Genomic DNA, 26,075 nt, shown 5'->3' on the forward strand with positions numbered 1-26,075 from the left:
TAATCTTAATCTTTTAAGAAAAATAAGTAATTCTTTTTTCCTTTGGAAAACCCCTAATACTAATCCTTACCAAAAAAATAGAACTGCTCAAAAAAGAAACTCAAAAGTTAAAATTGGATCTAACACAGAGGAGCCAGGGTGGGCACCAACCTGCCCAGGATGACTTGCGGGCGGGGAGGGGTGGAGGGGAGCTTCAGCCCTACCCCTAGCCCGTGGGGCAAAGCCAGCAAGTCAAGCTGTGAGGTCACATGAGCCACAGAGTGGCCGGCAAGATACTGGCTGGGAGTCACCATCTGAGGCCCTGAGGGGCTGTGGGGAGCCCAGACCTAGTACAAGAATGCAGAGCCTCTCAAAGACTTAGATCCTTGGGTCTCCAAGCTTTTATCTTCCAGACCCCATCAGGGAAAGAGTGAGAGGAAGCCAACACTTAGGAGACTTGGCTCTGATGTGTGTGGCCAAGATTAGCCGCTGCTGGGATGTGAGCGCTATAGGGGCAGGGCATTGGGTTGGGGGTTCCGAGAGAGGACCTTGTTGTTGTTTTTAAAATTTTTCTTTAAATTTTTGGCTGCAGTGGGTCTTCGTTGATGGGCACAGGCTTTCTCTAGTTGCGACGAATGGGGGCTACTCTTCATTGCAGTGCACAGCCTTCTCACTGTGGTAGCTTCTCTTGTTGTGGAGCACGGGCTCTAGGCGCGTGGGCTTCCGTAGTTGTGATACATGGGTTCAGTAGTTGTGGCTTGCAGGCTCAGTAGTTGTAGCTCGCGGGCTCTAGAGCGCAGGCTCAGTAGTTGTGGCGCATGGGCTTTGTTGCTCTGGGCCATGTGGGATCTTCCCGGACCAGGGCTCGAACTCGTGTTCCCTGCATTGGCAGGCGGATTCTTAACCACTGTGCCACCAGGGAAGCCCTCCCCCCCCGCAAGACAGGACTTTGGTTAGTCCTGTTAAGATTCCTCTCACCCATCCCCCTTGGGCACAGGAAGGAGGAAAGTGAAGAATAATATCACACCCTCCTCGCGCTTCAAGGCTCAGCCCCAGTTCTAGCCTTGAAGCCATCCAGACCCTCCAGCTCCTAGTAAGGGCTGCCTCACAGTGGGGAGGCCCTTCTGGGATAAGGCCAGGTCAGCACAGTTGCCTACCCCCTAAGCCCCTGGAAACCACGCAGACCCGCTTCTGCTGCCTCCCATACCAAAGAGGGAGTGACCAAAGTGACCCTCCGTCAGGCAGGGCCAGCACTCTCCGGAAGCCCTCGGGCCCTGGCATGGTCCTTGGGCCCCATTAGGAGTCCGCACGTGGTTATGGAGGGCACGGACATTGCTGTGCTCTTGCACGCAGGGTGTGGGCCCGTGTGGTCTGTGCACACGTGGGCCATTGTCTTGCCTCAAGGAGCTGACTTATTACTTGGGGAGATTCAGCTCCATGAAAGAAAAATTCATAATCCAGTAAATGAGGTTGGGAGAGATGAACCCTCTCTTCTTGCTCCTCTCACACGCATCTGGGGTTTCTGAAAGGTCCCGTTGCCTCCTTGCTGATATCTTCACTGGACAGGGGATGGGGAGAGGGGAGAGGGGGCACCTAGGAGGGAACTTTCCCATCTACTTCCCAAGTGTTTCTAAGCTGTACTCACATGGATTCCCTTCTGCCTACTGTTAACCCACAATTTCCCTTTGGGTAGATAAATAACGATTCTTTGTCGCCACCCAGTATTCCCTGTCCCCTCCTCACCCGCTGGGCTCTCACATAAACCTGAACCTCGAGGAGTTCAGCTGTTGATGTGAAGGCCACCCTTTGGTATTCTAAGAGAAAGCTTCTACTTCTCAATAGCACAGCCTGGCTTTTGCAAATCAAGAACACTTTGGTTTTCAGAGTTTTGTTTCAGCTAGAGGTGGACAAGGTCTCCTTGAGAGCTGGAGACCCAAGAACTTGAACTTGGAGTGCGCAGTGTGGGGAAAGCCATCCTGCCCCTAGGGCATGGGGGAGGGGCCGGCAGGCCACTGCCAGGGGCGGGGAAGGTCAGCTCGGGCGGTCCTAAGGGTCACCACTCATCACAGATTTCACAGATGTGTGGTGTCTACTGTGACAGAGATCTGAGAGGTAGCATTTTGAGGAAGGGGAAACTTCTTCTGAATTTGAAAATGAGCTGGTGAAGGGCAGAACAGGAAACAGTCATCTCTTAATGCCTTAGAATACTGTCCCACTGTCCTCATGCAAAATTCGAGAGCCATGGGATTTCAGGGAGAGGTTGCGGTTGGCGAGTGGCAAGGTTACAGAGCGGGGGATGCACGTGCACTGGGGTTTGAAGTAGAGCTGAGCTGGCAGGTTAGAGGGAGAGGAATGTCTGGGTGGGGTTATGGCGTGAATAAAGGGGTTTGGGAGAGATGCTCATGGAGCGAGTGAGGATTCTGAGCCTTTGTGTTGGAAGGACACAAGAGAAGCTAGGAAAGGTGGTCTGGGCGGGTTGAGGAGTCCCTGAAGGCCAGGCTAGAGACAAGGTCACTGGAGCGGGTGGTGGAGGAGGGCAGCATTACAGAGGGGAGGCCCTTCTAGGATGAGCCCAAGTCCACACAGGGCCTCGCACAGTGGATGTCAGTGGACATGGGAGAGGGGAGCTCTGACCAAGGAGACTCTCTGAGGGCGAACGGGCAGGACTCTAGGGCTGTAAGAGAGGCTAACCTGACTGTGACCGGAATGGGGAGGCCGGAGGGGAACCGTCAGTGGGACCTTCGGGTGGTGATAACCAGGGGCAGTCGGTGTCAGGCCCCTGGAGGACAGCTGAGCAGTCAGGGCCATGGCGCGTGTCCAGGAGCCATCTTCCCAGAGGTGACCCTGCCCCGGGGTGAGGCTGGGGGAGGAAGGCACCTAGGCAGGAGACCAGAGGCGCCTGGGAAAGCCCACGGTGGGCGGTCACCGCACACACACACGGAACGTTTTCCAGATTTGAAGCGGTTGGTGTGCCCGGCTCTGAACTTGTGGAACGGGCTGGTGATTTCTCATTGTTCTGTGATGTTGGTTTCAGTTTTGTAATGAGTGTTCATGAAAAAACATGGCACAGTGAACATCCCGGGGGCCAAATCTCTCTCTCAGGGTTGTCTGTTGTCCTTGAACTCCGAGTGTCTCCCCCTCTCCCGCCCTGACACCCACACCTGGGCCTCCCTGACCTCTAGGAGGGTCGCACACCCGGCTGGAAATTTTCCACGCAGCTCCGGTGATCTACATTTCTGGTATCACAGACTTATGAACGAGTGCTCTGGGGATGGTGATTTTTGGGGGTGCACCCCCCCAGCAACGGTTGTGTTTCTGGGCTGATGATTCAAGATGTCTGGGTGGGTGGGTAATGAGATGATGTCTTTTTTCTTTGGCATGAGATCTCTTCCAAGTAAGTGAATAGGCTACTTTCAGAAACACTGCAGTGCAAGGAATGGGCGCACATGTGTTTGCTCTGGGCTCTGGGGTTCCTGTGCATCCCCACCATCATTTTCACATACTCCCCTCCAGCAAACCCTCCACGCTAATTGTGAGAACGATGAAAACCATCGGCCAGAGACTCACCACGCTTCCTCCCCTGAGCGCTTCCGACAGCCAGCAAAAATCAATAAATTAGGATAAAGAAAATGACATTTGGCTTTGTCTGGGCTCTCCCATCAGTGTGCTACTGTCGCCTTGGTATTGAATGGAAATTCTGTTTCCTCCCCGCTCTAAACTTACAGACTGTGTTTCCTGCTTTCCTGTTAGTGTCTACTCTCACTCAGACACTTCTGACACTTACTGATCGACTTATTTTTTAAACCACAGTTTTTGAAAAGTTGAACACACACACGCACATATACATAGTCACAGGGAAAAACAAAAACATACAAAACAACAAACCCTGTTTAAGAGCTGACTAAGCACTGAGGCTGGCCCTCCAAAAGCAAGGGGCCACGACAAAAATTCTCAGTTTAGCTGACTTACACAGCTTGAATTTTTAATAGTTCACAACTCTATGTAAGCTGTCAGCACTTCATTTTCTAGAGGATGGATATCTCTCATGGTTCTTCCATCAAGACACATCATCTCCATTTGAGAGAAAAGCAAACACTCCTGTTGCAGGAAAGACAGGTCCAGTGGCCGAGTGGGTTGGTGCCCAAATCAGGCAGCACCGGGCCAGGCATCTGGGCGTGGCTCTGGACGCTGAAGGGCTGGGCCAGGGCCTTTGGCCTCGTCTTTCTGTCCACCCTGACGGTCACTAAATGTCCAGAACAGGAGAACAAAACATTTTTGAGGAGGTCATCTTGGGTACAAGTTCCAAGACTATTGTTAACACTGTCGTGGCACAAGTGCGAAGTTTTCTCCCGGTGGAGTATTTGATTTAAGATAAGGCGGTGCAGCCCGAAGTTGGCCGTGAGGTGGGGACCCATACAACCAGCCTCACTGATCAACAGGAAGCTTGGTTTCTGCTTCTGGGCCTCAGGATCTGCTCGGCGAGCCCCACACACTTAGAGGGCTCTGGACGAGGTGTCTCTGTGAGGTGCTGACCCCAGGAGTGAGCTGACACGTTTGTAAAGAGGCCACTGGTACCCACCGGATTTTGTGCTGCGTTTGCTCAGAGGAAAGAGTGCACACTTGTTAGATAATGAGGAGGGATTCTTGCCCACCCGTGAGGCCAACCCCAGAGAGCTTCTGGACCTGAGAATGCGTATGCTCAGCGTTCACCAGTGGACTGGGGACCCTTCTGTCCCCGGCGGACAAGGCCAGGGCCTGCCTTCTAGGGGCCTACTGCCTAGGGCAGGGCTGTGGACATTTTCTGCAAAGGGCCAGATAGTAAATATTTCCTGCTTTGAGGTTCATGTGAACTTGGTCATTGTAGTGTGAAAGTAGCCACAGGTGAACGGCATGCTGTGTTCCAATAAAACTTTATTTACAAAAATGTGCTGGCTGGGTCTGGCCCATTTGTAAACTGCCTAGATTTTTCCTAGGAGTTTCTGAAGGGCAGGAACAAGTTCTCTTTTTTTTTTTTTCTTTCTTTCTTTTTGTAATGTTATTGAAGTATAGTTGATTTACGATGTTGTGTTAATTTCTGCTGTACAGCAAAGTGACTCAGTTATACATATATATATATATTCTTGTTCATATTCTTTTCCATTATGGTTTATCACAGGATATTGAATATAGTTCCCTGTGCTCTACAGTAGGACCTTGTTGTTTATCCATTCTATATATACTAGTTTGTGCCTGCTAATCCCAAACTCCCAATCCATCCCTCTCCCACCCCTCTCCTCCTAGGCAACCACAAGTCTGAGGAACAAGTTCTTATTCATGTTTGTCTCCCTAGTGACCAGCGTGGGGCCTGATTCATGGTGGACCTTCAGGGCTGTAAGCTGAGTAATACACCATAAAGATCTTCCAGGGAAAATGCTGGGGGTCTCTAGGTATATTTATAATTCCCACCTTGAGCTGCACTTGGAGTCATGATACTAGATTGTTTAAAATAAAGGACCCTAACCTGCTATATAGCACAGGGAACTCTACTGAAAACTCTGTAGTGGCCTATATGGAAAAGAATCTAAAAAAAAAAGTTGATATATCTATATGTATAACTGAATCACTTTGCTGTACAACTGAAACTAACACAACATTGTAAATCAACTATACTCCAATAAAAATTTTTTAAAAAAAGGACCCTAGTATATCACACACACACACACACACACGTAGGTATCTTACAAGTAACCTCTCAGGTATATGGGCAGTTTACATTCCAATTCTGTTGTCCTTTCAACTCCCTCCCTTCCTTACCCCTCTCTCTTTCTCCCTCTTTTCCTCTTCTCCCTTCTGTCATCTCTTTCCCTAAATATTTATTATGCATCTTCTTTGTACCAGGCACTATGCTAGGCTCTAGAAAACATATAGCAACCAAGACATAATATCTGCCTGCAGGGAAATTATTGTCCAGTAGCTGAACCCAAAGAAAAAAAAAATAAAGGCAGAATTTAATGTAATAAAACAAAAATATAAAGTAGGACTTATCAATAAAACCCAAAGTTGGATTCTTTGGAAAAGTAATAAAATTGATTTAAAAAAAAAAACCCTAAAATTTTAACAAGATTGAGCAAGAGAGGAAAAAAAAAAAAGAAAAGGTAAAAATAATCCATGTCAGTCATGATAAGGAGACATCACAACAGAGCCCACCTTCATTAAGGATCATAAGAAGGTATTATGAACAATTTTATGCCCATACATTTGAAAATTTAGATAAACGGGTAAATTCCTAAAAAATACAGTTTATCAAAACTGACATACTGTATAGCACAGGGAACTATACTCAGTATTTTGTAATAACCTGTAAGGGAAAAGAATCTGAAAAAGAATGAATATATATATATATATATATATATATATGAATGAATATGCTCTTCAGCTGAAACTAACATATTGTAAATCAACTATACTTCAATGAAAAAAACTGACAAAAGAAAAACATATGAATCTTAACTAGTCCAATAATTATTAAACAGATTGAATCCTTAATTTAAAATCTTTCCACAAAGAAAACCCTAGACTCGGAGGTAATACCCTCAGAAGTGCATGCACGAATGCACCAGTTTATAGACACAGGGTATAAGAATGATCACAGCGGCACTACTTGCACTAGCCTTAAACTGGGAACAACCCAAATGTCCATCACGAGCAGAGCAGACGAGGAAAAAACAAAGCCGCGAAACACTGGCCTGCTTGTCCTGAAGCAGGGTACAGAGATAGTGGTTCTGTGGTGCTGGAAAAGGTTTTCATGGGAGAAATGCTGCTGATTGGAGCCTTGAGAGGGAGAGGAGATTCCTGCTGCTGGGTTGGTTGGGCGGGTGGGGAGGGAGCAGGGTGGGCAGGGACACTTGAGCCGGAGATGACACGATGTATTTGGGAATGACAGGCACTTAGCATAGCTGGAGATTAGGAGCAAGGGCAGGGCGAGGCTGGAGGTGATTCTTGATGGGCCAGGGAGAGCCACTGAAGGGTTTAAGCTGGGGCATAGTAGGACCAGAGCTTCCTGTTTTAGAGGGACACTGGTGGCTTTACTGAGGCTGAATGAAAACCAAGCCAGAAGGGAGGATTGGAGAGACATACAAGGTCAGACAGGAGGGGCTGAGGCCGTGGATGGTGCAGTTGCAGCAGAGGGTAGAGAGGAGGGGGTGGAAACAAAAACGTTACTAAGGCTGAATCTGTATGACTTGGAGACCTTCAGGGGTGAGGGAGAGAGGGAGGTGATCAGGACAGCCCTCAGGTCACTGGTTTGGGTGGACAGGTGGCTAGATCCCATCCTCTGGGGAGGGGTTGGGGAGGAGGAGGTCTTAGGTTTGGGGCCTATCGAGTGTGAGAACCCACTGTCCAGTAGGAAGCTAGGCATTTGGACGTGGGGCTCAGAGGTGAGATCTGCGCTGGAGAGATTGGCCGTGAAGAGCAGCAGGTGATGCGAGTGGAGGGAGAAATCTCTGGCCAGCACCCTCGTATCGGACAGTCGTGGGCTGTGGTGGGAAGGCTCCTATTGGGAAGAAAGCACAGGTCCTTCCTTTGAGGTTGTCTGCGTGTGCTGGGGCAGAAATTGTCACCCTGGCCGAGGGAGGGCTCCAGGGGAACGGAGAGCCCCTGGGTGGGGGGACCCATGGACAGAAGGAAAACACGCCCTTCGATGTTAGGTGTCTCCCGCTTCCAGCATCGGTCTCCGGTAACTGGGCCTCTCTCCAGGCTTCTTGCTTCCTTAAACAATAAGGAATTAGGGCCACCGGGTTCCTGATGCTGAATTGTGTGCTTTTTGTATCATTGGCCCCATAAGGATTGCGAAGCTTCAGAATGACTTTTCTTGTCTGGGAATGGCACAGCCCATGGGGACTCTTTTCCTTCAAACTAAGAAACTTGACAGTTTCTATAGTTGTGTCAGCCTCAGGTTTGAAAACCATTCTGCACATGCGCAGTCCTGTGTGGTTTTCGGTTTACAGGACAGAGGCAGGAACACGTGTCTATTGTTTTGGCGAACTTTATGATCAAAGTCTATGTAATTGATCGTAGGTATTTTGACGGAAAAGAGGAGGTAAGTCCCCATCTGGGGGACAGAAAACTAAGCTAAACGGACAGTTTAAAAACAGAAAGAAAGTAACCCAAGGAGACTAGATCAGACAACTTTGGAAAAATATAATGCAGGGGCAGCCTTTGTTTAAATAAATCTTACTGAGGAACCCAATAACTAACACAGGTCAGTGCTGAGCCGCTTGGGACCCTGGAGCCCACACCTGTAGGTCTCCCATCCCCTTTTCCCACCACCCCCTGCTCCCCAGGCTCTACCCTGGGACAATCGCTAGCAGGTCACCATGGTCTGTGTCTGTCCTGCTCTATTTGCCCAGTACCCATGGGGTAGTGTATCCGGGCTCATCACTCGCATCTCTCAGTCGAGGAGACCTGACACACAGCCTGTTCATCTCCCTGCTGCTCCCGTCTGACCCTTATGTCACAGAGAGGCCACTGGCTCCTTTTTGTTTCCAAGAAATATTCCAGCCCATGTAGTTTTTCACCTGGGGCTTGGTCCCAAGGCCTCTGGCTTGAGTCGACCTGACATCCTGTGTCAGAAGGGGACAGTCTGCTCTGGCTTTGAGAGGAAGGAAGCCTAGAGGTGTGTGTATGGTCTGCGTGTGTGTGGGTGCTGGGTCCCCTTGGGGCCCCAGGCTCCACGTCCATGCGCTTCCTTGGGTGCAAGGGAAAGAGGACAGAGGTGGCTGGGGAGTAGGGGCCCCAGGGGCCCAGATCTGGAGGAATTGCTGAGCCATTAACTCGGAAAGTCTTCGAAGGACTGGGTGATTAGCGCACAAAGGGCACACTTAATTCATATCAGTAAACCTTACAAAGGCATGACCACTTTGGAATTTGCTTTTTAACCCAGTAAGGTAGATCCAGGAACTCAGCAAGATGAGGCTGTTCATTCAGAGGCCAAGGTCTGGCTGAACCACTCCAGGTCATCTCAGCTAGCTCTGCGGCTGGTCACCACTTCCCGCTGACAGTAGCAAGCGCTCACGGGGCGCTTAAGGGCTGCCACGCATTGTGTTCAGACCTCTGATCCATCCCTAAACTGACATGGAGGGCAAGCAGGGCAATCACAGCCAGTAAACACCCGTGGGCCCTCAGGGCCTGCTGGGCACTGTTCTAGCGCGTTCAGTGCCTCATCTCATTTCGTCCTCACAACACCCCCGAGAGGCAGAGGCTGTGGTGTTACACCAGAGGCTGGATAAAAGCAATGGTGAACATTGATTTATTGGTACGGGCTCACCATGCCATAGGTTGTGGTTTAAGCCCCTGGCCTGCACTGGTCCTGGGTGAGCTCTGGATGAATGGGAGGATCTGAGAGAGTGGTGACCATGGCAACGGCAAGCAACAGGGGTGAGAGCTGACCAGGAAAGAGGCTTCAGGTGTTAGGGCCAGGGTGGAGCCCAGCAGAGAGCAGAACAGTTGGGGACCCCAAGCCGGGAAGCTCTCACCCCCCCAGCAGCTATACTTTGCATCCCTGTACAGAAATGCTACAGGTTTCCCGTTGAAGTTGGGAAAAGTGTGGGTTTATTAGGTCGTTTCCTAACCCCAGGAAAACTCAATTACGGATCTGTGAAGCACATTGTCTCTGTCTCCTGGTGAATTTGATGGGGCTAAGGCAGGCAGAGAACAGGAGGACCACCATGCAAAAAGCTGTGTTCAGAATCATCCCTCCCGATCTCACTCGTCGCTCGGCCCCAAAGGATGACAGAAGCCGGACGAGCACGAGGCTCAGGGAAGCCGGGGATGTTCTCAGGATTATCTTGTGGTTTTGGCATTTTCACTTTAAGCTTCTTGGGTTCAACTCCCTTGTTTATATATTTTCCTATGTAGGGAAAATGATCCTGTTAGATTTTTTCAGGGATCAGAAGGAATTGACCTTCCAGTTGGTGAACAGAAAACGTGGCTGCAAAAGAAATGAAGGATTCTCTAGATTCCAGCTTCCAAGCTGGCCAGTCCAGCTCCTTGTTTGGGACTCAGGGCTGGGGCAGGACACAGCCTAGGTGTCCCTTGAGCCAGTGCCTAGGTGTCAGTCGGCCAAAAGACATAGCTCCTGAGGAAGGAGGCTGACAAGCAAGCAGGTGACCGCATGAGTCTGTGACAACTCACTTTGCCATGAAGACTGGGAGAAAGCCACTTCCCACAAAGGCGCGTCGGCAAGCTGTCTGCCGTCTGCATCCCAGGTGATGCCGCCGAGAAGCGCAAGGGATACAGGCGAGGGAATTCACAGTGTGTCTTTTCATACTAGGTCTTGATCAACATTGCATGGAGGTGAGGAGAGAGAAGGCAGAGCTGCCCAGGTTCGGGAGGGGGCCCGGAGGGAGCTTCCCCACAGGGTGCCTGGAACCCGGGAAGGGGGTGGGGGGAGCGTGGCCAGAGCCAGCGGGCTCCCGGGGGACATAGAGAGAGTAAGCGTGCGCAGGCGGCTAGCGGGGAAGGGCAGGCAGGCGCTCAGGTGCGGGAAACGGGCTGCCCCACAGTGGGACTTAGGAACCAGCAACAGGATGCAAGGAAGGACAGAGGGGACGGGGGCCTCTTTTCCCCTGCGAAGGAACAATGGTCATTCTTCTACTGGAGGCTGACCTTCCCTAAGAGAGGAAAGGCCTCCTGGGCCAGGGGAGGGAGCAGTTTAAGGAAAGGGAAGAAAGGGGCCCCAGACGCCTGCGCTGTGACCCAGGCAAGCAAGAGGCCTTTGGAACGGACTTGGAATTTGATATGCCCCGTCTCCAGCACGAAAGAGCCAGGCCAGCTCCCGCTGACGGCTTTACCTGAGTGTGACTTCACGACTTTACGAGGCGCCACTGACGCAGCCTCCACCCCATCCATCCGTGGCCTCCAAGGACCCCAAGCTGCAGGCCTGGATGGGTCGCCGCGAAGCTGCCCAGGGCAAGGGTCTCACATGCCGCGTCATACGGTTCTTCTGTGAGACTTACCATCTATGCACACGGGAAGAAGGATTTCCCAGAAAAAATAGAGGAAGCTGGCCAATGTAATCAACTCACACAAACCCCTCCTCTTTCCAAATATGCCCCTATCTCCAAAACAATCAAAACGGCCCCATTAAATAACACTTATTCAGTACAAAGGAAGTACAGCATGATGGGATTACAAACCGGTTCCAAGGAAAACATTCCCAATTGTTAGGCATGCAACAATGGACAAAAAAGCTGAATGGCATTTCCATGTGAGGACTGTCGTGCTTGGGGCAAGCCCTTGAGAGCGCTTGAGTACCCAGTCTGGGGGTCACCTGGCGGCTCTCCCACGGTCGGTGCCCCCAGGGAGGCCGTCCCTCCCCTGCATTGTGTCCAGAAGGGGTGGAACATGGCTGGGGCTTGGCACTCCTCACATGCAAGAACTCACACGTCCACTGCCTGCACACAGTGACTCGGACATTTTCAGCCATATCTGCCTCTGGTCTCAGCCCTCGGTCCCCTCAGTCGGGGCAGGCCCTTTGCCGACAGCGGCTGGTGGCACTGAGGACTTCAGCTGACAGCAAGGAGGAGATGGTCATCAGGGGCTAAAGGCAGCTGAGATGGGGGAGTCTTAATTTGTCACCAAAAGAAGGGTTTGGGGGACGTTAGTGACAGCAGCCTCCTCCCCTCTTATGGGCTGAATTGTGGACCCTCTAATTCATGTGTTGTAGCTCCAACCCCTGGCGTGACTGTATTTGGAGACAGGGCTTTTATAGAGGTCATTAAGGGTGGGGCCCTGATGCCATAGGGTTAGTGTCCCTAGACAAGAGACATCAGCGAGTGCCCTTCCTGTCTCTCTCACTCCCACTCTCCCCATGTGAGGACACAGCAAGAACGTGGCCCTCTGAAAGCCAGGAATTGAACCCTCACCAGGAACCTGATCTTGGACTTCCAGAACTGTGAGAAATAAGTGTCGGTTAAGCTGCCCAGTATTTTGTTATGACAGCCCACACTGAGACATCATCCAAAGGCAAATCTGAAAGACAAAAGGCACCAGGAAGTCTGGGAGCAAATGGACCCTAAAGGCCATCTCAGGCATCTGCCCCTCCAGCTGATGAGGGCTGCCCTCCCAAGACCCCACCGAGTCTTCACCCAGGGACCAGGCCTGTGAACTCGCTCCTGTGCCTGTGTGTCAGCTTTTGTGTTTCCTTTATTGATGCAGAAAAGCAGAACCCCAAGAAGAGTAGACCCTTCTTCCAGTCTTCACTGTGCCTCACCTTCAGGCAAAAGGTTGGTGTGACCATCGCAGGCCATGTCACAGGGGGCCCTGTGCATCTTCAGGCAGGCGGTAAACAGCAGGGAGAGATAAATTCTTAATAAACCGAGGCCCATTTTTATGCAAATGTGCCTGCTGACAAAGAAGGAGGGAGCTAGAGCTACAAGATATTTATGACAGAGGGAAGCTGTTTGGAAACAGACGTTTTATGAGGCTCCCGCGAGGCACCAGCTGCTCTTTTAACATTTCTATTTCGGGGCTTTATGTAGGAAAGTGATTGCTCTATAAATAGCAGGGCAAACAAATTTGCGGGGGGGGGGGGGGGGGTGGGGGGGGTGGGTGGTGGTCACTGTGTGGGGAGGCTGGGGCCCAGAGCCCTGGGGGACCTTGAGACCCTGTCACCCAGCTTCTGGGGGCTTCACAGACTTGACACCTCCCTTCTTGGTGATCTTTGAGGAGTTCCAAATTCTTCTCCTTTTCGCAATACCTCCATGCCTGCCTCTGGACTACTTCCTATTTTTTTTTTTAACTTTTAAAATGTTTTTCTTTACTTTGTGTTTTGAAAGAAATTCATCCCTCAGAAAAGTTGCAAGATTATCCTGATAAGTGAAGTCAGTCAGACAGAGAAAGACGAATGTCGTATGATATTACTTATATGTGGATTCTAAAAAAGTGATACAAATAACGTATTTACAAAACAGAAATAGACTCGGAGACATAGTTGTGGTTACCAAAGGGGATAGCGGTGTTGGGGGGATAAATTAGGAGTTTGGAATTAACAGATACACACTACTGTATATAAAATAGATAAACAACAAGGTCCTGCTGTAGAGCACAGGGAACTCTACTCAATATTCTGTAATAACCTATAAGGGAAAAGAATCTGAAAGAGCATATGTGTGTGTGTGTGTGTGTGTGTTCGTGTGCATGTGTGTGTGTATATATATACACACACACACACACACTGGATCACTTTGCTGTACACATGAAACTAACGTAACATTGTAAATCAACTCTACCTCAACTTTTAAAAAGTTGCAAGAATACTACAAGGAGCACCTGTACGCCTTTCACACCGATTTACAAGTTCACATTGTGCTTCTTCCCTCCCTATGAATGTGTATTATTTGTATTTTTTGCTGAGCCATTTGGGATTATGTTGCAGACCACAGGGTTCTTCAGGAAGCGAGTATCTCCTAAGAAGAAGGATTTTCTCTTGTGTTACCACAATATGATGATCAGTTTCACTACTGTGATCTAATGTGAAGTCCACATTCACATCTTCCCAGTTGTCCCAATAATCTTGTTATAATATCCCCCGCTCCCCGCATGTACGATCTTGTCCAGAATCATTCATCGCATTTCCTTGTCCTGTCTCTTTTAGTCTCCTTTAATCCCCAAGGATTCTATGGCCCTTCTTTGATTGTCACAGCACTGATATTTGGTAGTAAGGATCTGAATAGGGAAGCAGCATGACCACGAGAGCAAAAAAATAAGGGGTTTATCAGAGGATTTGTTTATTATACCATCATGGGAGAAGCCGGGAGGTGAAACCCTGGAAGGGGACGTTTGGGGGATCAGAGGAGGGTACTAACTTGGGGCCACTCGGAGGAGCTGGGAGGATGTGGATGGGGGCGGTACTCTGATGGGGCTTTGGGGCATGAGGTCTCTGTGGGTGAGCAGGGCGGGCAGCTGGGGAAGGGAGGGGACACGGAGCAGGGGAGAACGAGGACCACGCGTCTGTCCTCACGGCGCCCACCGGAGAAGCTGGTGCCTCCTCACAGAGCTGCATCCGCGCCTGCTCCAGACTTGGAGAAGCTGAAAGGACATTCCGCAGCCACCCACGGCGCAGAGGTGGCCCGGCGACAGACCACGGGAACCTCCGTGAGCCCTCCGAGCACCGCGGCGGCGGCTCCGCGTCCGCCATCCGGATTCCGTGCACATTCTCCGTCCATCCGCGCAGCCACGCTTCCTCTGCACACGCTTCTCTCCTCCCGTGAACGTGCGTCTGATGAACGTAGGACAAGTGAGCGTACCTGCCAGCTGTCCTTCGGTGTCAGCCCCCTCACCAGGCCGAGTCCCAGCCCTGTGCCCTGTCGCTGCCCTTTTCGTGTTTACCTCCCCATCACGTTCCCTGGTCTTGGCTTCTCGTCCTTGTGAGATGAGAGGCATCCCTGGGAGGACAGAGCCCAGTCCGTCCTGTTTACAGCTCAGCAGCCAGTCCAGCACCTGGCACAGAGTCTTGACTCACAAAATAGCTGGACAGATGCAGGGATGAACTGGTGGCTCTGCTTTTCTGGAAACCAGGCTGCCTGGGTGCTGACTTGTATGGTTAGGGTCTTGCGTTGGGCAGTGGCTTGGTGGATGGGCATAGCAGATGGGACCCACCCACCATTTCCAGTGGTGACTTTGTTCTGGGACAGAACTGCTATAATTAGGGCAGGATTCAATTCCACGGCCCAGAAAATTCAGTGTAACAGTGGCTTAAACAAGATAGGCGTTTATTTCTCTCTCACATAAACTGCATCCGGAGGGAAGTGACCATGGCATCCTTGGGGTCCCAGGCTCCCCTGACTCCCTACCCCACCCTCCCCAGGGAGTGGCCTTCTTCCTTCTAGTCCCCGATGGCTACACCCACTTTCAGGCAGCAAGAAGGACGACAGGACAGAAAAGAGACCGAAAGTGCAGCCATGGGCCACCTCTGCTTAATACCCCACTAACTGGCACTTACTCACGGGGCCAAGGAGCGGCAAAGAGGCCGGAACGTGATCTTATTCTGGGCAGCCGTGTGCCCAGGTTAAAATGCTGCTGCCGTGGAAGAAAAAAGAGTGGTCTTTCAGGCCCCCAGCCATCTTCGCCACAGTTGTGTTTGGGGGAAGGCCCTGCATCTTGTTTTTCACTGTTTCACATGCAGGATGGGCCCCATCTCTGCCAGGATGGGGAGGATGCACATCTTTATCTTCTCCTAGGAGTGGGGCAAGCTGACGGCTGTGTGTCACGATTGGATTGCTTGTGTTGAACGGCATGAGGGTGTCCACGATGCAAATACAAAAGTGCAGGGAGTAGGCCGCCCTTCAATGCATTGGGACAAGCCCCCAAAACAAAAAAACCAGCCAAGGCCCAAGGGCGGTTTATTAGAATGGAGAAAGGAGGTGGGGTGTGTGCCTTCGTACATTGGGGCCGCGGTTTCTTACGGTGGCTCACTGGCCGTTTTTGCTGCAGTGTGATTGAAAGAGTGTGTTTACTGTAGGGTGGGAATTTAAAGTCTCCTTTTAAAAGCATGATTCTCCTGGGAGCATGTCAGAGGCAGGGAAACTGCTCCCCAGAGAGCAGTTTCATAAGGACTCGTAGCTGAGTTTATTTTGTTTTATTAAAGCATGCCCAGCTGAACATTTCCTCCTGTTCTCATGCCTTTGGACTTGGAGGGCAGAAAGTGAATTGGCCTCTGAACAATACAGCGGGCAGGATGTGAACCAGGGATACCCCCTTGCTCTGTTCAGAGGGTGAATCACCCTGATTCCAAGCAGTCCCATTGGGGTGAGCAGGGGTAGGGGAGGGAGAAGCAAGTGCTTCTGGTAAAGGAAGTGTGTGGTTGTCTCAGCCAAATGGCACTTGAACATGAACTGCTGGTATTTATTCAAGTCTATTTCCCCACGTCCCCTATCCTGGGACCTGGACTATTCCTATTATAGCCATCACTTCTAGTCTGTGGGATCTGACCCGCACGGGGTGTGTGCCATTGTACTGGGTGTTACAGGGCTAGGGTTCATCCGTTTAGCTGCGTCAGTGTCCCTCTAAGCCCTTACTCTGTTTGGCAGTTCAGAGAGGCAAACGCAGGAATGCATACGTGTCAATCAACGGAGTGAAGGAAGCGCAAATCAGCCGTGACTGCGTTTATTGAGTGCGTACTATGCGCTGGGTCCTGAATGGACACGATCTCAGGACATCCTTTGAGGACAACCATGATTGTTATCTCACTTTGGAACAAGGAGGTTGTAGCAGCTGAGGAGCTTGCCTCCAGGTCTGCCTGTGATGGGGTTTGGGGTTCTGGGTGGGACACTCAAGCGGGGAAGCAGCCCAGCCCTTTAAGGCTGCCCAGGGGCACCTGTGCAGGAGAGAGAAGGGCTCTCTCACGGTGGGCGCTGCACGGGCTGTGATGCAGAGCGACGTCCTCATGGGACCACCCCCGCCCTCCGCAAACAGACCAGTCAGGCAGCCTCTTTGCCACTATAGCAGCAGCCTCTGTGGTTGACAAAGGTCCTCCAGCTTATCTGGCCCCTGGTTTCCTGCGATATTAATGTTTACACCAAGACAATACCAGCGCTTTAGCTTTGGGTTAGAATGAAGAGCTTACCTCCTTCGAGCATGAGATCTCCCCTCCTGAACTTTTGCCTCTGAGTCCACACCAGCAGTTTAGCCCTTAATCATTTCCATCTGTCGGTTTCCACACATCTGCTGGTTTGTCAAGCTCTGGAGGGCAGGCACCAAGTATTTAAAATCCTCTGCCTGGCCCAGTGCTAATGTAGCCAAGAACAACAGATTCTTAAAGACTGATCGACAGATACAATAATAAAAAGGTTCCTTCCTCACCTTGTTGGTGTCTTTCGCAAAGCAGCATTTTTACTCCGTTAGTAACTCATTGTTTTCTCCTATGTCTAGTGGGAGAGAGATCTCAAAGCATTTAGGGCTTATCGTTCTGCTGAGCTATGCGTGGGCCAATGCTTTTCCTACCACACAAGTCCGTGCATCTTCTGTTCTAGGGACAGACTCAAGCAGACAGAGATTGTGCTAACGTAGCACCACAGAGACCCCACCCTTCCCCTGAATCAGCGGGCCCCAACCTTTTTGGCACCAGGGACCGGTTTTGTGGAAGACAGTTCTTCCACGGACGGGGGTGCAGGGGAGGGTTCAGGTGGCAATGTGAGCGCTGGGGAGTGATGGGAACGGCAGGTGAAGTTCACTCACTCACCCGCCGCTCCCCTCCTGCTGTGCGGCCCGGCTCCTAACAGCGGGGTTGGGGACCCCTGCCCTAAATGCAATCCAGGGAATTCTCCTCCACCAAATAATGACTGTCACATCTCCATGCCTGAAGTAGTTGGCAGTTTTTACACCAAGTAGTCCTTTGTTTCTTCCCCACATGTCTTCCAGCTGTTTTCTTACGGCACTGACTGTGCCTGGGGCAATACTGCAAATGTATAAGTCACGCTCCCTGCCCTCAAGGAGCTTACGGGACAGTTGGGAATTGAGACCAAAAAAATAATAGAGAACCACAAATACGACACAGCCTCAAGACCTAAGTTTCAGACTGTGATTTGGAATCCATTCGTGGTGGATGGGCTGTAAAATAAGTTTAAGGGATCATAGTCAGCATTACAAAAAAATGAAATGGCTAAAATAGTAAAGATTAGAGTGTCTATGACATAGGTCGAATGAGAATTGTTTTGTAAAAATTTGGTTCTGTTTTACACAGAAATATAATATTTCTTACCATAGGTCCTGGTCACATGTGTTTGAACACTTCTGACAAGCCAGGTGTGAGGTGAGTAGGGTCTGGCCTGTGAAGGAATGCCACGTGAAGGGCAGTAATTCTTCCTTTATTTTTTTTTTTGCGGTACGCAGGCCTCTCACTGTTGTGGCCTCTCCTGTTGCGGAGCACAGGCTTCGGACGCGCAGGCTCAGCGGCCATGGCTCACGGGCCCAGCCGCTCCGCGGCATGTGGGATCTTCCCGGACCGGGGCACGGACCCGCGTCCCCTGCATCGGCAGGCGGACTCGCAACCACTGCGCCACCAGGGAAGCCCCAGGGCAGTAGTTCTTAACTTGTGTTTGCGTCATGGACCCTTGAGAGCCATTTGACAACGATTGCAAGTCCTTCTAGAAAATGTGCATATGGCTGACATTTTGCCTGTGATCTCAGTAGGTCCACAGACATTCTCTAGACCCCTTTGATCTGGCTTAAAGCCAGGAGGGAGGGAGCGGGGAGAGATTGGGGTCTACATTTCCCAGGGCCCTGAATTTCTGATGAGGAGAGAAGAGCATCCATCCATGGGAGGTCAACAAAGGCTTCCAAGGCGAAGTAGCTCATAATCCAATTCGTATTTTAGGAAGATTGTTCTGGAATCATTGGAGGCCAGAAGTCCAACTTGGAGGCTTTGTAATAATTCTTTGAGAAATGGTAGAGGCAGATACGTAGGAAGGCATATGGCTTGAGAAGTTTTGAGGGTTTAAAAAGAAGAAATCACTGGACTTGGTGTTGGATACAGGGGAAAAAAGGGAAAAGAAAGAGTCTAGGGTGGCCCCTGGGTTTCTAGTTTTAAGCAGACAACAATGCTCATCACCGCATCGGGAATAAATAGAGAAAGAAAAGTAAGTTTGGGGAAGAGTATGAGTTTAGTCTTTTGTGGTTAAGGTAAACGCCCAGGTATATATCCGGAACCCCAACATTCTTTCTATGGAAATAAAGAGCAAGTGACAATGAGGTATGCCTTGGGGTGGGGCTGAGCTGGCAGACGTGGAAGAGGGCTTTGTACTTCGTTTGGGTGGCTGTGTGGCTTGGTGGAACAGTTTGGAGATCCTGGGACAACAGCAGTGTTCTAAAGACTCTGAAATCCCCACTCACTGTGGAAATAGAAGGAGAGGCACAGCGGGTGAACTGGAGCCGGAGCAAAACGGTGCTTGGAATGAAGCTTGGGCCTCGGGGGGGTAAGGGGCACTGGGGGCATGTGTGTGTGTGTGTGGGGGGGCAATGTCCAGCCCCATCTGGAACTTGAGTTGGTGGGTGTGCCCAGTCCCATTCTGTAAGCACCTGTGAGGAAGAAGGGTCCTAACCCTAACACTGCATTCCCAGCTCATGTCCCGACTGTGTTCTTCTGTGCCTCTGGCCTGTTTCTGATCTCCCAGCCCCTGAGCTTCTGCCGGGTCCTGTTGATGGCTTGGCACTGAAGCCTCAAGCCTAATCCTTGGCGCTGCCCTCTCAGTCCTGACCTCTGCTGACCTCTGCCCCCATTCATCCACCGTTTGTCCTTGAACCCTGGACTGAACTTCTGCCAGCCTGTCTGGTCCACTGTCCTGTCTCATCCAGTCCTGTGGCCTGATTTCCGCTGAATTCCATTGAGGCTGCCAGTGGGAAACATATGAGAGACCAGGATCCCCAAGTCACTTCCAGGCCTGGGTACCAGCACCAACCATGTTGTTTCTGCTACAGAAGAAGATAGTGTCATTAGGAGCTTAATGTTTGTTCCCTCCTGATGCGTGCTCCTGGGAATCTGGGTTAGGGTCAAATCTGTATTTGATGATCTGGGCGAACTCCTTGACTGTTTGTTTCTAGAATTGCTAAATATTTCCAGATGTCAGTACAACACGTATGCCACGATGCTGTGATTGGCGCACTCCGTGCTGAAAAAAATTTTTTTCAAATAAGCAAAATGCATAAGATGAAATTAAATCTCCCTGTCTGCTCTCGGAAGTAGAACGCAACCTCCAGGATGCCATGCAGGTGTGCCACAATGTTCTCCTGGACCCTCAGCTGGTGCCTGGGGGTGGGGCTTCTGAGGTGGCTGTGGTTCATGCCTTGACAGAAAAATCCAAGGCCATGACTGGTGTGGAACAATGGCCATGCTGGGCTGTTGCCCAAGCCCTAGAGGTCATCCCTTGTACCCTTATTCATAACTGTGGGGCCAGCACCATCCATCTACTTACCTCCCTTCGGGCCAAGCACACCCAGGAGAATTGTGAGACCTGGGACGTAAATGGTGAGACAGGTACTTTGGTGGACTTGAAAGAACTGGGCATCTGGGAACCATTGGTTGTAAAGCTGAAAACGTATAAGACAGCAGTGGAGACGGCAGTTCTACTGCTGCGGATTGATGACATCATATCGGGCCACAAAAAAAAGGGTGATGACCAGAGCCAGCAAGGCGGGACTCCTGATGGCTAGCCAGGAGTGAGCGGTGGCAAGGCGACCTCAACGCACAGAGCCAACAGTCTCCCCCTTCCCTGAGCTAGACTGCCAGGGACACTGTGGATGTCTTTGTTTGGAAGGGATCGGGTTGAGGGGCAGCCCCCGTCCCTTTCTGTCCCAGCTCAGTTTGCAAAAGGCTCTGACATGTAATTCTTCTCTATTGTAAGCTCTCCATTTAGTTTGCTTCCGATGATTAAATCTAAGTCATTTGCAAAAAAAAAAAAAAATCTCCCTCTCTGTCTGGAAGCCGCCATAAAGATGCTGCATTATTTACCAACCACAAGAGCCTTTCCTAGGCTGGGGCATGTGATCCTCGTAGCCCTTTTTCCAGCTGCTCGAACACACTTTGGCAGAGTTACTCCTAGCTCCAAATACCAGGATTACCCTATTCCCGTTCAGTGGTTCAGTGGTTCAGTGACTTGGCTCCCAGAGAAAAAGCAAAGGCAATTTCAGAATTCTGCTAACTCCTCAGATGGAACTAAATAATGGTCCCGACCTCATGGGGTTGTTGTGAAGATGAAGGGAGATGTGTAGAAAGCATCTAGTACAGCGCCTGGCACCTAGGGAGATCTTGGTCAAGGTCGTCTTTTTTCTTAGGAGGCCATGTGATTCCCTACAGATTATCACATCAGCTGGGGCCTCTGGGGTGGGTTTGTCTGCAGTTGAGAAATTGATCGAGAGTCTCCAGGAGGCTATGTAAGAAAAGAAGTGGGTAGAAAGAAGAGCAGTTAAGGAAGGAAGACCTAAGTTTGAATCCTAGCTTTGCTTCTTCCTCCCTGAGTTTTGCTGAGTCTCCGTGTTTTCATTTGTCAATGGGAAGAATGCCTTTCTCAGCGGGCCGTTGGGAAGACCAAGTAGGAACAAGGGCTAATGGTAAATTATCAAGCAGCAATTATTACTGTGACCTCCCTCACTTCTTTTTAAATTAATTAATTTAATTAATTTTTCGCTGTGTTAGGTCTTCGTTGCTGCTCGTGGGCTTTCTCTAGTTGTGGCGAGCAGGGGCTACTCTTCTTTGCCGTGCGCAGACTACTCATTGCAGTGGCTTCTCTTGTGGAGCACGGGCTCTAGGTGTGCAGGCTTCCGTAGTTTTGGCACGTGGGCTCAGTAGTTGTGGCACACAGGCTTAGTTGCTCCATGGCATGTGGGATCTTCCTGGACCAGGGCTCGAACCCGTGTCCCCTGCATTGGTAGGCTGATTCTTAACCACTGCGCCACCAGGGAAGTCCCCTCCCTCCCTTCTTGTAGCGAGTTTTCAGGAGGGCATCTCATTCTCAGATATCTTCTTGGGTGTTACAAAATTGCTTTACCGTAGGTGCTGACCTACATTCATTCATTCATTCATTCATTTATTCATACATACATACATTCATTCATCCGACAAATTTTTGTTGAATACCTGCTATGTTCTGTGTGCTAGAAATACCGCAGTCAGCGAATGAAACTCTTGCCTTTATGGATATCATATCCTAGTGAGAGGTGACAGACAGTCACATAAACGTAAACATATGGGAGGTACAGATACCTGTGCAGGTGGTCAATGACAGGTTCATTAGGGAGATTCAGGGTCTGACTTCGCCAAGCTCAGGGAGCCAGCGACCTAGGAAATCCTTGATCTTCATGCCTGTTCAGACTTTTCCTAGCCGGGCTGATATGCCGGTGCTCACTCTTGAGGTCCTTCCTCCGGTCCTGTTGGGGCTTTACCTCCCAGGCCCAGCGAGCTCTGTGGCTCCTCAACTTCCACTTTGCTCCCCTTCTGCATGAAGGACACTTCTGGAGCTTTTATAAGAACATCCAGCTTCTCTTGACAACCTGGGAAGCTAAATAGTGCTTCTGGCTGTGAGGAGGACATAGCAGAGAGTTCTGATTCTCCATCCCAGACCCAGGCACTGCCTTCATGTCTCGCTCAGGCATCCCTCATACTTGTCAGAGGCCTTCACACTGTTGTGTCTTGCTTAACACTGTTCTGTTAGCCTAGCATCTCTCGTCTCCACCTCTAAATTCTATCCATCTGCCCAGGTTCCTCTCAGATAATCCCTCTGTTTCAGAGAATGCGAGCTACCCCCAATATCCATTCTCCTCTGATTCTGGTGGTCATAGAACCCCTGAGGTTGAATGGGGCACACAGCTAAATGTGCAGTGCTTCCCAGACTTCCTGAAACTCGATATAGCTCCTTGACCAGGAACTGGCTCCTTCCAACCTGTCTTGCTGGCAGGAATGTGAACTTGGTATTAGGACTCCATATCTTGGCAGAGCAACAAGAGGGAAGGTGCCTGGGTCCTTGACATGGTGCAGCTGCTCCATCAGCCCTGGGGTATTGATGTTCAAGCAATAATCTGAGAGAAAACTAAAGTTCTCTCTCTCTTTTTTAAAAGCTAGTTATTTTTTTGTTTTAATTTTTTATTTTATATTGGAATATAGTTGATTTACAATGTTGTGTTAGTTTCAGGTGTACAGCAAAGTGAATCAGTTATACATATACATATTGATATATCCATTCTTTATCAGAGTTTTTTTCCCATGTAGGCTATTACAGAATATTGAGTAGAGTTCCCTGTGCTGTACAGTAGGTCCTTGTTGATTATCTATTTTATATATAGTAGTGTGTATATGTTAATCCCAAACTCCTATTTTATCCCACGCCCACGTTTCCCCTTTGGTAACCATAAATTTGTTTTCAAAATCCAAAAAGAAGAAGTAGATGTGAGACTCTAGCTGCCTTTTATCAAGCTAGATATCAGAGAAATTTAAATATATATATAAAATAGGGCTTCCCCGGTGGCGCAGTGGTTAAGAGTCCGCCTGCCAATTCAGGGGACGCAGGTTTGTGCCCTGGTCCGGGAGGATCCCACATGGCGCGGAGCGGCTGGGCCCGTGAGCCATGGCCGGCGAGCCTGCGCGTCCGGAGCCTGTGCTCCGCAACGGGAGAGGCCACAACAGTGAGAGGCCCGCGTACTGCAAAAAAAACAAAAACAAACAAAACAAAACAAGCAAACAACAAAAAATATATATATAATAAGGCAACTCTTTTCAATACAAGTTTTTGTTTTGGAAAATACACTTATTTTCATTACATTTTTAAAAAGCTAGTTATTTTGGTTTTCTTTAGAGAACCAACTCTGATATCCTCAAGACTCATCCTGAGGATATTGAGTCCCTACCTGCCTTTTCCTATATATCCTGAACGTGTGTACTTTCACCTCCACTAGAGCCATACTTCGGCTCTGTTTGGAAACCAGAGGTTTGTAGGAGCTTGTGGTTCCTTGACAATGCGAGCCCTGAGGGAACTGGAACCTGTCTTGTTAAATGTGTACCCGTCGCAGTATCCACCACAGCACTTTGCCTTTATCCTTCAGGTACTTAATGAATATCTGCTCAGTGAAGTTTTGGTGAATGAGGAATGATTCTCTGCTTCTCCAGGACCAAAAATATGCTTTCTCTAAATCATCTCTGTCCAATAGAAATAGAACGCAAGCCACATATGTAATTTCAAATTTCCTAGTGGCCGCATATAAAGAAAATGCAAAAGCAAACTGGTGAAATTCATTTTAGTTATATGTTTCATTTAATCCTACATATTCACATGTTGTCATTTTCATAAGTAATAGATATAAAACGTATTACCGAGAATGTTTTTACGTTCCTGTTTTCCATGCTAAGCGTTTGGAATCTGGTGTGTATTTTGCATTTTCAGCCCATCTCAGTTGGGAACAGCCATGTTTTAAGTGCTCAGTGGCCACCTGTGATGAGTGGCTTCTGTCCTGGACGGCACAGCTCTGGAGGGCCCTGAGCCACCCTGGATGTGTTGGGGAGACTTGGATGGGCTGGAAGGGCACAGCGGGGATGCTGAGAGACAGAAACGAGGCTTCATAGAGCTGGCCCAGCCCAGGGCTCTGTGATGCACTAAGACTCAGAGAGTCTTAGTAACTGTTGAGTGACTTGAATGTGGAAAGATTATTGTGGGGAGAGAAACAACCACTGACAAAATGGAAGAAGAGGTGGAGTCAGGAGTGGGGGGGGGACTTTGAGAGGCGCACTGGAGGCCATCAAAGGCTTCCGGTAGAAGCCGCGCTCTGCCGTGTCTAACAGTGTATTAAAATGAGGCCCAACCTTGCCCAAGAGACATTATGGCACGGGGATGGATTTTCCACCGTTGCTGCCTGTGTAACCCTGGCTCATCCATTTCAATTCTCTGAGCCTCAGTTTTCTCAGGAAACCCCCCCAGAAGCAGCCGTCTGTGGGCATAGAACAATCTCTTCAAGGGAGCCGGGTTCCCAGTAGCATGGTAATGGGAAGCGCCACAGACCATCTCTGACAAGTTCTAGGGCCGCCAGACGTGGCCGGCTCCATGGACGCCCCGTAGGAGGAATTTTTTTCTTGGGTCTTTGAAGCAACAGGTGGTTTCCAACCAAGGGATCTGGCCGAGGAAGAGTTGATTCTGCAGAAAGGGAAAACTCAGAGACTGAACACAGGAGGGGCAGCCCGCACATGAGGGGAGGGTGCGGGCAGTTGTGGAACACAGAAGGCAGGAGAGGGACCTTGCCTTTCCTCTTGCTTCTCCATTTTCCGCGTGGGGCTGTGGTATCTATGAGGAATTCCGAGTACATGGGGCATGAAACACCTCAGCGGCCTATACAAGGGAGAAATGAAGAATCATGGCCCTCATACAGATCGTTTGGGGGGAAGCAAAAAACATCCCCAAGAACCCCCTTTAAGACCTCAGCTTTCCTGTATCTTGGCCTTCGTTTATCCGGGTAATAGCCTCGGCTTTCTATGTTTAACTTCCCACACATAGATCTGGTCATAAAGGATGTGGGATGAGGCCAATTTGGAATAGATTGTAGGAGGGGGAACAGGTCTGATGTCTCAAAGCTCAAGGTTCCAGTCGCTGGAATATTCCAGGGAATAACAGAAACCGTGGTCACAGTGATGGTTTGAGAAAATTTGCGTGCCTGATTCACCAGAGAATCTTAGAAACTTATGACTTTGTACTTGGGACGCTGCCACAGTCTTTCTGGAAGGCCTGTACTTTGGGGTGAAAGCAGCTGAGGAAATAAAAGTGTTAGGTCAGGACCAACAGCCTGATGCAGAATTCCCAGGCCAGCATTGTGAATAAGAAGTCGGCCAAGCCCCAGGCCAAGTGGATCCTTGATGGAAAACTAATTAATTCTCAAGGAGGAAGTATGTCATTGGATAGAGTTCCTTCTTGTCTCCCCAGCTTGTAGAAACAGCTGGACTTGTAAAAGTTTTCCACATAGAATGCTGGTCCTTTAAGACCCAGCCTTGGCCACATGTGTCTCAGTGTTTCCTGCAGGTGATGCTTTCCTTGGACGGCCCCATCGGGGATGGAGGAGGAGGTTTCTGCTGTGCATCTGGAGTGGCTCTTGGTACAAGCAAGGTGCTCCACAGAGGAGTGTGAAGAGAAGGCATTTCTGATGCTCACCTCTGAGCAATGAGGGCAAAGGGGCCCTGGACCCCTCCCACTTCCTCCCGCCTGCATTCTCCAGGCCTGGTTTGCCCAGAGGGCACCGAAGCCCACCTTTCTTGCCAGATACTTAGTACTGTTTTGCTTAGTACTGTTTTTCTCACAAAAGAGAGAAAATCCAACAGACCTGATAACCATATTCATTCTAGAGTGTTAAGGATTTAACCCTTCACCCTGGTGCTGAGCAGCCTGGGCTAATAAGGCTTCAGAGCTTAACCAGCTGGGTCTGAATCGGGATTCTGCCCCCTACTAGCCGTGAGGCCGTGGGCAACTTACTTTGCTTCTCTGAGCCTTAGTTTTCTCTTTCATCTGAAAAACGAAAATGCCGTTCCTTGTGTTTATCATCGTTTAAAGTAGAGGTTCTTAACCTGAGTCCAAAGATGAGCTCCAAGAAACATCCAC

At 49.8% G+C, this 26,075-nt stretch overlaps 1 long non-coding RNA gene and 1 pseudogene across 1 annotated transcript; one reads left to right on the top strand and one right to left on the bottom strand.

The window, feature by feature from the left end:
- Positions 1–3,927: 3,927 nt before the first annotated feature.
- LOC137208560 (uncharacterized) lies at positions 3,928–10,979 on the bottom strand. Its single transcript, XR_010935662.1, has 2 exons — positions 10,809–10,979; positions 3,928–4,222 (listed from the first exon to the last, which is right to left on the bottom strand). It is a non-coding gene; the product is annotated as an uncharacterized lncRNA (long non-coding RNA).
- A 7,993-nt stretch (positions 10,980–18,972) lies between these two features.
- Positions 18,973–20,414, top strand: LOC137208484 (T-complex protein 1 subunit gamma pseudogene; annotated as a pseudogene).
- The last annotated feature ends 5,661 nt before the right edge of the window (positions 20,415–26,075 follow it).

This window comes from Pseudorca crassidens, chromosome 16, assembly GCF_039906515.1.
Source record: "Pseudorca crassidens isolate mPseCra1 chromosome 16, mPseCra1.hap1, whole genome shotgun sequence".
Taxonomy (NCBI): Eukaryota; Metazoa; Chordata; class Mammalia; order Artiodactyla; family Delphinidae; genus Pseudorca; species Pseudorca crassidens.